At 37.5% G+C, this 13,287-nt stretch overlaps 1 non-coding gene across 1 annotated transcript; it reads left to right on the top strand.

Annotated features, from left to right (window-relative positions):
- The first annotated feature begins 424 nt into the window (after positions 1-424).
- LOC141624512 (small nucleolar RNA R71) lies at positions 425-531 on the top strand. The gene has a single exon (XR_012534319.1). It is a non-coding gene; the product is annotated as a small nucleolar RNA R71 (small nucleolar RNA).
- The last annotated feature ends 12,756 nt before the right edge of the window (positions 532-13,287 follow it).

Below are 13,287 nucleotides of genomic sequence, written 5' to 3'. Positions count from 1 at the left end.
TGGTGTTTTCATTGTAATAGTTGGAATAAGGGGTACCACTCTTGTATGCTTAAAAAGCATTTACTTGCTCACTTGTTCCCCTACATTCACATTGGTCATGTCCCAAAGTTCCACAATTCTCACATATTCCACTTGGAATTGATGAAGGTGCCACCATGGCATTAACATGTTGCTTTGGTGATTTTGAGGCTTCTTCAATTTTAGCCATAACCTTCTCAAACTTCAAATTAATGGTATCAATATGAGCACTAAGTTGAGCACCCAATTGAGTAATAGAGTCCACTTCATGCTTCCCTCCTCAATCTTGTTCCATGTTTGATTATCGTTAACTTCGGTGAACATACCATTTGATCCCATGTTGAGAATGTTTTGGGAGTCTTCATAAAGACCATTCCAAAATTGTTGTACCAAGAACCACTCGCTAAGTCCATGATGAGGACATGAGCGACAAGTTCCTTTGAATCACTCCCAAGCTTCATACAAAGATTCTTCGTCCCTTTGTTTAAAACCCGTGATTTGGGCTCTTAGCATGTTAGTCTTTTCCGGAGGGTAGAACTTTTTGTAGAAAGCAAGAGTCAATTTCTTCCAAGAGTCAATACCAAGAGTAGCCTTATCAAGGATTTTTAACCATTGTTTCGCGGTACCAATCAAAGAAAAGGGAAATAAGACCCATCAGATTTTGTCTTGAGTCACTCTGGTTTGTGAAATCGGATCACAATAGTCACAAAAAGTCACCATATGAGAATGAGGGTCTTCACTAGGCATGCCCCCAAATTGACTTCTTTCGACTAATTGGATAAATGCGGATTTTGCAATGAAATTACCGGTCAAGTGTTGTGGTGTAGGAGTACCATTGGGTAGGTTCTCCTCGGTTGGTACGGAATGTGATGAAAATTTAGGCATTGTGGGTTGATTTTGTGGTGGGTTTTGTGTTGGGTTCTCCTCTCCTTCTCTTGCAAAAGGGTTTATGAACTCAATATTGTTTGGTTGAATATCCATAATCTCACCAATACCTCTCAAAGTATTTCTAGCAAGTCTTCTATTGGTTGTCAAAGTTCTTTCAATTTCGTGATCAATGGGTAACAAGTTACCTTGGGATCTTCTAGACTTGCAAAATATCAAACAACTTGAAAACGATTAGAATAAACTTTGAGGAGTTTCACTTCCCCAAGGCAAAGAAAGACACAGCTAATAACAATCAAAGAAAATCAAATCAAGTTAACACCGTCCCCGGCAACGGCGCCATTTTTGGTCGGACTATCGATTTCGGTTACTTGTCGTGAGGAGCACCTAGACCAAAACAATATTTATAGCTTCATAAACTACTCTACTATTAGTAAAGGGGTAAGTAAAGGTCGGATCCCAAGGGACGGGTATTGATGTAGGATTTTCGATTGCAAGTAGTGGTGTCTAAGGGTGTCACAATTTGGGTTGAGATAAGAAGATCACTAAACTAAATAACAATGTAAATAAACAAGCAAGATGATTAAAATGGGTTGTAAACGATTGATTAAAAGCACTAGGGTGTCATGGGTTCGTAGGGGATTCATGGGAATTGATCATACAAACATATTCTAAAATTATAAGCAAGCAATTATTGTTGTGATAAGATCGAGTTGGTTTATATCTTACAATCCTAGGAAGGTTTGGGTCACGGAGCCGAATTGATTAGATTGTACAACACCTACAAGTCTACTTAATCCTCCCTACTCAACTATATGCATGGTCTAATGAGACTCGAGTTGGTTTATGTCTTACAAGTCTCATTGAAAAGGTAAGTAATGGGTAAAAAATGCAAGGATTCATAGGCCCGCATTTCATCAAACATAACATGTGCATAAGTTGAGATCACAACAAGCAAGCAAATAAATTATGTGAACATATTAGATTAAGCATGAATCATCCCCCATGTTGGTTTCCCCTAATTCCCCATTAACCGTAGCTAAGGAAACTACTCACTCATTATCAAGTTTAACATGCTAACAAGGTTGTCAAACATATTAACAAAGCAAAACATGATGAATGAATGGAAAATGATTAACAATAATTAAAACAAGGGTTAAAAGAATTATACCTAATGATGATTCCAAAACAATAAGCAAAGAATATTAGAAGTACTTGATGATTGATAGAAGGTTGTCAATCTCCCAATAATACCCAAATAATCTTCAATTACCCAAAATAAATGATGAACAATAGAGAAATTAAGGAAATGAGATTTGTATTAATGCTTGATTAAAAGTTGATTACAAGATTAAAATGAAATTAGGAAGAACATAACTAATATTAAGGATTCATTATAATCTAATTAGTACAATTGGGTATTTATAGTGAGGATTAGGTACATAAATTAGGGTTACTAAGGGCTTAAATGACGATTAAGACCCTTAAGAAAAGTTGAGGAAATGCTCATCTCGAAGGAAGATGCTAGTCTCCTTTTTGTTAGTCTTTCAGAAATATGCGCATCCTGAGTGGAACAAGGAAGAGACGTGCTGTACTGGGCTGGAATTAAAGCGGCCAAGGGGTCGGGACGCTCGGATTGTAGAGGACTTGGACGGGCGGATTGTGTTGTGGGACGCTCGGATTGTGTGGGTCTGGGACGAGCGGACAGGGTCGTGGGCGCTCGGATTGTGGAGGTGGGACGAGCGTTCCGAGGCTGCGACGGGCGGATTGTAGTCCAGCAAGCTTCTTCCGCTTTTCTTCTTTTCTTCTTCCAACAATCCTCAAGGATCTTGTCGGAGATGCAAGGATTTTCTTCATCATTGCCCATCTACTACATTATTTACATAGGTCTTCTAGTCTTGTCTTCACTTTGATGCTTGGTCATTACATTCGATCAATTTAGCTCCATTTTGCCATGAAAATGCAAGGTTTGCACTCCTCTCCTACTAAGGAAACAAAACCTCAAAGAATATGCAAAACAAAGGATTAAAGATAGTAAATGACCCAATTATGCACTAAAAAGCAGAGGAACGAGGCTAATTCGGGGACTAAATATGCTCAAATATTGGTCACATCAGAAGGAAACAAAGAAATCAAGCACAATCTTCACTGAGGTTTTGAGAGAAAAGGATGATTATAGAGAATTAGGGTTTGAAGTTTAAAGAATTAAGAAGAAGAATGGGTTTGGGAAAGTATAAGAATTGTAAGGTCTACTCGGTCGTGTAGGCACTCGTACTCGATCGAGTAAGGTTAGGAACGAGGTCAAAAGTTACAAGTTTGGTTAACGATTCCTGAAAAACAACAACTCGTGTCGATTCCAAAGTATACTTGGAACTCGTCACTCATTATTTCATCCAATTACGATACGTTAATACGAAAGCAAATGTAACACCACTATTTCATCCGAACATTACACATATCATTCCATCCTATTATCGAACATTATGCAAGACAATTCAACTATGACATCAATTTATACATATATACAACCAACACCTCATTCTACGCTTACTTACGCATATGCAAATTCAGTCATTCGACATGTGATTACACTACACCAAGCAGCCCTTTGGCAATATAGTTACCAATTACTACTCAAGTTTGCTCGAAGTTTCAAACGTGTCAGAACAATTCATCAACCAGATCTCTAACACAACTATGCCATGTCACAAGGGTACGAGACAACATTCATCCATTGCATTCCACATCATTACTAGACAATTTACACTAACTAGAACACATATAAAAACTCACAACTCATTATCTCCATCACTTTAAAAAGTTCTCATATGCCACCACTAGCACATTCACCATCTTTATCACATCCACACACACACACACTTCCAACGATTCACATTCCTTCATGGTTCATCATTACTATTTGCACGCACTAGACATTACCATAAGTTCCATCACATCTATTTCTAACCTATTTATCATACACATCTATGCACACAGTTCCCGACTCGATATCCCCATACTCGGTGGCTGGCTTAAGCATATTAGGGCCATGATTTTGAAATGAGGGCGCCTTCTCACCTAAAATGAGGCAACTGCCGGGGCTCCCAACACACATACACCAGGTTCATTTTATTAGACTCACTACGTTCATTAGGCTCATTAGTTACAGGTTCCAAAATCGTCGCTCTTATACCACTTTGTAACACCCCCATCTACGAAGGAGCCTTAACAAGACCTTCCCCAGCAGATAAGGACATTACCACCTCGGTTGCCCGAGGGACAGTAATAATCAAGTGTCGATAAAAGAATATTTACATTAAATTACAAGTGATAAAAACAAAATAAAAGATACAACTCGTTACCACTATCAACTACGTGAAACTATCTCTGCCATGACTCGTGGTAGACTCGTCCCCCAAAGCACCCAGCTATGATCCAGACATCAACCTGCTAAGACCGACTTCTCACCATAGTGGATCACGGCAGACACAACACAAGAAGATAACACAACAACACCACACAAGGTCAGTAACTGAAGGAACAAAACAAAGGAAGACATAACAAACACAGTAGCACACGTACACCACCTCCTCCAATCACCCATACACTTCTGACTACCCAAAGGTCCAGTCCTGCAAGATTACCAATCACAACCAGTAATCCACACCGCCAGTGGGGGACCGCAGCCGTTCCAACCTAAGCCCCGCTCATCTCATCCGAGCGATAACCCATGTTCCTTAGTCTGCATATCCCCTACTGTGGCGGGTTCCATAGAGGGAGAATCAAGGGCGTGAAGCCACTACCGCGAGTGACTCCACTCAGCCGAGGATGCACCTCGAGAACCACAGACAAACAAAAAACAATGACCAGCAACAACCAATCCATACTACCAAGAATGATACTAAAACCAACCATTCAATACAATCGACACACTAGACAACCAACAGTACTGAGTAGAAAACCCTACCTTTAGAAAACCGCAGTGATTCCGCGCATGACCATAAGACAACAAGCAATCACCATAACCACCTATAACAAACAGTATAACCATCTATTACTGTAATACCCGTCCTTTTAGAGACCCGTTGACCTTCGTTGACTGACCTTAGACGCCTATCTAGACCTTCGGAAACCTTACGAGTTAACCTTGTGACGTTGTGAGCCTTTGAGTTCGTGTTACTCGATCTAGCGGAGGTTACTCGATCGAGTAACTTAGTCAGTCGATCGAGTAGAGGTCACTCGATCGAGTAATGTGAGTTCAGCGGGGGATATAAATCGTAATATCGTGAAACCCAAATCATTTCTTCTCCTTCTTCCCTAAACCTAGATGTCGTCATATCATTTCTCCTTCACCATGGTTCATCTCCTTGAGGCTTTTGAGAGTGGTTACACCTTGAGGATGGGATGCGTGAGTCAGGTAGCGGTCTTGTCGCTGGAGTGCTATGTATAGGTATATATGTGTCATCATCATCATCGTCTTCCTTGATTTCTATTGTGATTGTGGTAGTAGTAATAGATGGTTATATTGGTTGTTATAGGTGGTCATGGTGATTGCTTGTTGTCTTATGGTCGTGCGCGGAATCGCTGCGTTTTCTAAAGGTAGGTTTTCCTACTCAGTGCGGTTGGTTGTCTAGTGTGTCGACTGTATTGTATAATTGGTTTAGTGTCGTTGTTGGTGGTGTGGATTGGTTGTGATTGCTCATTTTTGTTGGTGTAAGTGTCCTCAACAATAGTGTGATCACATTAATAAATCTCATAATAAGAATAAGTAAGGGATGATTAAATTATGTAGTCAACTGATCAAGATTAATCGGTAATGATTAGCTAACTAGAGTTTGATATTTATGTCATTTGACGGTGATGATCAGTTGATTCCTTAAGGTCACACCTAAAGGACCATTCCTAAGCTATAAAGTTAATTAATTGTATATCGATACAAATTAATTAATTCCCTAAATTGAACAAGTTTTATTTTATAAGAGAGAGTTATATATCTTATTGTAATGTGATTAAATAAAATTCAATTTAGTAATTAATTTGTTATATTACTAAAATTGATTAATGTTTATGAAACATTTGAGATAAGAATTGTTAGTTAGTTATAATTACAAAATGTTGTAGATTATATTGACTAAATTCAAGATGACCCATTTTACATATATGTAATTGTAAATTACCATTTAATTTGTTATTTGTAATTTATTTGATAAAATGATGATATTTAATTTGTTAAATATCCATTAAAATTACTTGTAAGTTGTAAAATGGATGTCCGTTTTATCAAGGGTGGACCGAAATTGGGTGGTTAGGGGTGATAATGGGTGTTCTTATTTATGCAAATAAACATCATAATTACCCTACACTATCTAAACCTACCCTAGGATTATGGCTAAGACAAAAAAGCATTTGGGTAAGATAAAAAGCATTTTGCATGCCCCCTTTTGTCATGATGAAACTGGTTTTCCCCTCCCCATATGGATGGGTGATGTTCTCATTTTTTTGATGACTCTCTCTTATGCTTATCTCTCTTTTTATCTCTACATAAAAATGGTTTTTTATGTTAAAATTTGTTCAATAATTCTAATAATGCAATTATATTACTAGAGTAGTAATAATAATAATATTAGAATTAATTTTTAAGGTTACTAATACATATTATCTAGTTAGTAATTGTATTAGTGTTTGGGTTTGTCTTGGGTGCAACTAAGAGGAGTGTCTCTATACTTGAGACTTGAAGTTCTTGGAGGATCATTCCAAATATAATGAGCTCAAGAACAAGTGAAGGTGGGAGACCTTCGTTGTGCCCCATAAATTCGAACCATATTGTATGTAAGAAAAATGATTTTCTCCTTATATTTTGTTCTTTTGTTATGCATGCAACTAGATCCATATAAATATAAATTATAAGTAATTTATAAAATGATTAGATGAGTCTAATAGAGGTATATGAACCTAACAATTGTTGATTATTTGTCTATGGTTCTCTAGGTGTGTCCTCGGCTGAGTGGTGTCACTTGCTGGAGTGGCTTCACGCCCTTGATTAGCCCTCTGTGGAACCCGCCACAGAAGGGGATGTGGACATTAATGAACATGGGTTATCTCTAGGATTAGATGAGCAGGGCTTAGGTGGGAACGGCTGCGGTCCCCCACTAGCGGTATGGATTACTGGTTGCGATTGGTAATCTAGCAGGACTGGACCTTCGGGCAGTCAGAGGTGTGTGGGTGATTGGAGGAGGTGGTGTATGCGTGATACTGTGTTTGTTGTGTCTGCCTTGGTATTTTTTCTTCAGTTACTGACCTTGTGTGGTGTTGTTGTGTTGTCTTCTTGTGTTGTGTCTGTCGTGATCCACTATGGTGAGCAGTCGGTCTTAGCAGGTTGATGTCTGGATCGTAGCTGGGTGCTTGGAGGGACGAGTATATCACGAGTCATGGTAGAGATAGTTTCACATAGTTGATAGTAGTCACGAGTTGTATCTTTTATTTTATTTATATCACTTGTAATTTAACATAATTGTTCTTTTATCGACATTTGATTATTACTGTTCTTCGGGCGACTGAGGTAGTAACATCCTTATCTGCTGGGGAAGGTCTTGTTAAGGCTCTTTGGTAGATGGGGGTGTTACAAAGTGGTATCAGAGCGACGATTTTGGAACCTGTAACTAATGAGCCCAATGAACGTAGTGAGTCTAATGAAATGAACCTGGTGTATGTATGTTGGGAGCCCCGGCAGATGCTTGATTTTGGGTGAGAAGGCTCCCTCATTTCAAAATCATGGCCCTAATATGCTTAAGCCAGCCACCGAGTATGGGGATATCGAGTCGGGAATTATGTGCATGGATGTGTATGATAAATAGGTTAGAAATAGTTGTGATGGAGTCTATGGTAATGTCTAATACGTGTATATGGTAACGATGAACTATGAAGGGTTGTGAATCATTGGAAGGGTTGTGAATCATTGGAAGTGTGTGTGTGGATGTGATAAAGATGGTGTATGTGCTAGGAGTTGCATACGAGTATTGGAAAATGTGATGATGATAATGAGTTGTGAGTCTTTATATGCGTCTAGTTAATAAAAGTTGTCAAGTAATGTTGGGAAATGTTGGAATATGTGTCCTCCGACAATAATGCGATCACAATTGCCGATCATGATGATCACATGTTTAAGTCTCATTTTAAAGAATACAATTGGGAAGTAATATTTTACTGTCAACTAGTCCACACATATCGGTAATGATTGGCTGACTAGAGTTTGACATTACTGTCGTGCGACGGTGGTGATCAGTTGATCTCCTTAGGTCATACCTAAAGGGTAACACTCTTAATTGATTATTTAATTGATCGTATGACGATACGGGTTAATTACTTTACTTAAAATTGACGGACGATTTTGGAAGTAATATTTGCGTATCTCATTATAATTTGATTAAATAAGATACGGTCTAAGTGATCGAATTGTTTTATTACTTAGATGAAATTATTGTTTAAGGAAACAATTGCATTTGAATGAATAATTTATTATAAATACAAGATGTTGTGATTTATAATTGGTAAATTATTTTGGTTCAAGTAATTATGAATTACTAAGTCGATTTTGTATATGACGTATTTTATTAATGCGTTGATTTTTAATATGTTAAAAATGCATAACAATTTTACATGACATGTGACATGTGACAAATTGATAAATTGACAAAGATAAAATGGAGTCCATTTTATCTTAAGTGGACCGAATTAGTGGGAGTATTAGGAAAATATTATGTTGATTTCTTAAGTGGAAAACATATTCATTTTTCCCTAAACCTAGCCATGCATACCTAGTGCCTCTTGTAAAGAACACCTTGCTCATGCATTGGGCATAAACCCCCCCCCCCCCCCCCCCCCCCCCCCCACGTATACCCGGTTTTGGACATAGAGAAAGGCCATGGGTTTTCTCTATAATTTGCCTAATACACTACTTGAAAGTTTAGTGTATGATTATCATTCAACCATCAAAAATTAGATTTTTAGAGAGATAAAAATTCTTCCTCTTTCTCCCTTCTCTTAACCGAAAATTAAGAGTCCAAAAACAATATTTTTGGGTCAATATTATTCAAATTAATATTGTTCTTGTATCAATAATATTAATTTTATTTAGAGGTTACCTTGGGTATTATTCCTTGGGAGGGATTCTATACTTGAATCCTTGTTCTTCCATTTAAGGAGTGCTCAAGAACAAGTAAGAAGGAGATCTTACTTGTGCCCAATAATCCGAAATATCAATGTAAGAATGATGATTTCTCCTTAATATTTACTTATGTTTGCATGCATAAGATCTAATTAATTTTATGACTAAATTATTTTGAAACATATATGAATATGTTGTAATAATGAGATATAGATTTCTAATAAGCGGTATCATGAGCCTTAGGTTGTTTGCATGCAAATCGGTTATAGTTTTTCCGAGTTATACGATTAACATATAAAACTTATAAAATTTGTGTTTATTATGATATATCACGAAATCTTTATGCATGTTAAAGTTTTTGATCCTAAAATGTATTTAGGATATTTTGGTTAATTTATGGATTTTTATTGTTCATTTTATATAATAATGGCATTAAAATGTGATTTTGTGATACAAATGTCATTTTCGGACTAAAATTAGCTAAACTTCGAATTGTCCAGTGGTTTTTGGATATGTTTTCCCATATATTATTTTTAGATGACCTGTAAATTTTCATAATTCTTGGAGTTCTTATGCTCGAAATATGGATTTTTCATGATAAAAATCGAATTTAAATGAAAAATAGGTTAATATGAGAAATATTTCGAATCTGGTCATAGAAATTTAGTATGTTGTCACATGAAATTTTACAAGATGTATGTAAAATAATAGGCTATAATGAAGTCCTTATGCATGATTTATGATTTTTGATGAAAAATAGCATAAATAGTGACTTTAATTAGTGAATAATTGCTAAAACATACTTCATGACTAAGGAAAAACGTCACATGTTGCATTTTATTACCAATTTCAGATTTAAAATTTAAAAGTTGATAAATATATATTTTCTCATATTTTTATGATTAAAATTGATAAATCCGATAAACCGCAACATTGTTTTTCTCGATAAATTTCGAAATTTTTTAACCTAAGTTTTTTTTGGACATTATGTAATATCCGCCCTTTTAGAGACCCCTTGACCAGCGTTGACTGACCTTGGGAGCGGGAATAGTCTTAGAAGTGCGTGCCAAAACTATCTTGGGTTACGTGTTAAGAGTGGTACTCGATAGAGTAGAGGCTACTCGATCGAGTAGCTAGGTTACTCGATCGAGTAGGGGGCCACTCGATCGAGTATGTTGGGTACTCGATCGAGTATCGAGTTTTCAGCGAGGGTTTTTAATCGCGTTTTTGTTAAATCCGCAAATCACTTCCGCCACTTTCCTCATATCCTTTGGTCGCCTCTTTCCCTTCCCTTCACCACAAAACCTCCATGGAAGCCTTTTGAGGATCCTTGTGCCTTAGGAGAGCATTACTTGAGTCAGGTAGCGGTCTTTTGCCGGGTTTCTCCTTATAGGTATGTCATAATCATCATCCGTATCTTCATCTTTGCAGTTATGGTTTGCTTGGTAGTAATAGATGTTGTGTTGTGGTTATAGGCTTTGCTTGATTGCTGGATATGTCATATGTTGGCTTGGATTGGTTGCAGTTGCTTAAAGGTAGGTTCGCCTACTCAGTTTCTGTGGATAGTCTAGTGTGTCGGTAGTCGTATCATTGTTGTTGTGTTGTGGCTGTGTTGTGTGGCAGCGTGTATGTTGTGGTTGGTTAGTACATACAGTTTGTTGGTTTTGCGTTGCAGTTGTCTGTGATAGTTTGTCTCTGGTTCTCGAGATGCGTTCTCGGCTGAGTGGAGTCACTTGCGGGAGTGGCTTCACGCCCTAGTTTCGCCCTTCGTGGAACCCGCCATGGAAGGGGATGTGCACATTAATGGACAGGGTTATCGCTCGGTATGATGAGCGGGGATTTGGTGGGTACGGCTGCGGTCCCCCACCGCGGGGATGGTCCAGGGGCGATCGATGTGAGAGGTTGATTGGATTATTGTGATTGTGTGTGAGATTGATAGCGTTGTGTCGTGTTGATAGCTATGTTGTTGTTGTCGTATCTTATCTCAGTACTGACCTTGTGTGGTTGTTTTGTTTGTTATGTGTCTTCCGTGATCCCTTATGGTGAGCAGTCGGTCTTAGCAGGTGTTGATGTTGTTGATAGCTGGAGTCTGGGCAGGGATGAGTCTTCACGAGATTCGATAGCTTTAGAGAGTAGTCTTTGAGTTGTATCTTTTATATTGTTGTTGGTTTTAATTCACTTGTAATATAACATAATAGTTCTCTTATCGACATTTGATTATTACTATCCTCGGGCAACCGAGATTGTAATGCCCTTATATGCTAAGGAAGGCCTAGTTAAGGCTCCTCTGAATATGGGGGTGTTACAAAGTGGTATCAGAGCGACGATTTTGGAACCTGTAACAAAAGAAAATAATGATCGTAGTGAGTCTAATAAAATGAACCTGGTGTATGTGTAATGGGAGCCCCAGCTGATGCTAGGTTTTGGGTGAGTTGGCGCCCTCATTTCAAAATCTTGGCCCCATGATACTTAAGCCAGTCGCATGGTACGGGAATGTGGAGTCCGTGTGTATATGTGTGATGTGTATGCTAATTGTGTCGGAGCTACTTGTAGTTGAGTCTTTGTTAGAGTTAATGAGGATGTGATAACTGTATTTGGGCCGTGCATGATAATCGTTCGTGGAATTAGTGAGTAAAGGTGGTGTTAATGCGTGGAAATGTGAAAGTGAATGCTATAATAGAAGAATGAACATGTTGGTGTTTGCTATAAGTTGATGATAACGGTAGTCATATACGAGTTTGTAAACTCTACCGTAATTACAATGATGATAGTGACGGAATTGTTGAGTTATAATATGAAACATAGCATATAGTAATGCGTATATGCCTTGTTTATTGGTTGAAATTTTTCCGCTGCGTGACAATCGATTTGTGTAAGATGATTTGCTTATGATTGAATTTGAAACATGATAGATTAATTTGTTATGAAGGTATGCATTTATATAAAATATGAAAGGATGGATTAATGTTAATTATATGCTTCAAGTTGAAGTGAACACGAGTTTGGTAGTAATGTGTAAAGTAAGTTTAAGTGTAATATGATGACGTGATTATGTTTATGAATGATTCGGTAGAAGGTAAACCGGGTTGGGTAATTTGTGTAGCACAATGTGACATACACCTTAGGTGTTGAGACGATACGTTAAGCTTGAGTAATAATAGTAATGCGTGAGCGAGTGTGATAATTAGTGCCGAATTCCGAACTTAGTTTGGAATCGACACGCGATGTTGTTTTTGCAAGAATCTTCAAGTTAGTTCGTATTTCTGACCGAGTACTTAACTATACTTGACCGAGTGCGAGTGCTTACTAGACCGAGTAGGCCTTACTCGACCTAGTTAGGAAGCTATGACGTCGGGATGTGGAAAAATTTCTGCAGGTACTCGACGAAATAGCACCTACTCGATCGAGTAGGGTGGTACTCGATCGAGTACCCAAGACACTCGATCGAGTAGGTTATCTTTGTACGATGAATCTTACGGGTTTCTTAAAACCCCTATTCTTCCTATTTCTTCTCATTCTTCTTCTATATTTCTAACCTTAAGCCTAATTCCCTCTCAAAAAGCTTTCCTAATCTTGTGTTGGTGGTGATTCTTGGGGTTGATTTCTTTGTTTGATTTCGTTTCTTTACTTTGCTACTTAATCAAGGTATGCTTTTCTTCCTAATTTACATGATTTATTGATTTGAATGTGTTAGAATAGTGATACAATCTGAAATTTTCGATTCATATGGATAGATTATTGCTTTTAATTGTTGTAATATGATTCACATGCTTCCCTTGTATGAATGTTGGTGATTAATTGCTGTAAAATAGGCTAGAAATTGCCAATATTGAAGCCGAAATTTCTAGGGTTACAAAATTGAAATTGATTTTTGATTGTTTTACATTGATTAGATGATGGAGTTGAGTATTATACATTGTTTATATCATGTTGAAGGATGGATTTTGATGATTTTCACCTTAGAAAGTTGCCTTAAAACTCCGTCTTAAAAGTGCCTCAAATGGAAATTCGTGATTTATATTAGGAATTTGGTGTTGTATATGACTGTTTAAATAAAGGTTGAACTTCAATATGATAGTAGTGATGATAATTGATGAAAAATATGCCAAAATTGTTACAGTTGTAGAGACCGTCTGACAGGTTTAATTGAGTTGTTTGTTTCTAATATTGAAGGTGATGATGATATGTTCTAAATTACTTCTCCATGAACTTGTACAATT

The sequence above is a fragment of the Silene latifolia genome, chromosome X, assembly GCF_048544455.1.
Source record: "Silene latifolia isolate original U9 population chromosome X, ASM4854445v1, whole genome shotgun sequence".
Lineage (NCBI taxonomy): Eukaryota > Viridiplantae > Streptophyta > Magnoliopsida > Caryophyllales > Caryophyllaceae > Silene > Silene latifolia.
The sequence above is the reverse complement of the archived record's forward strand: the minus strand, read 5'-3'. Positions and strand labels throughout refer to the sequence as shown.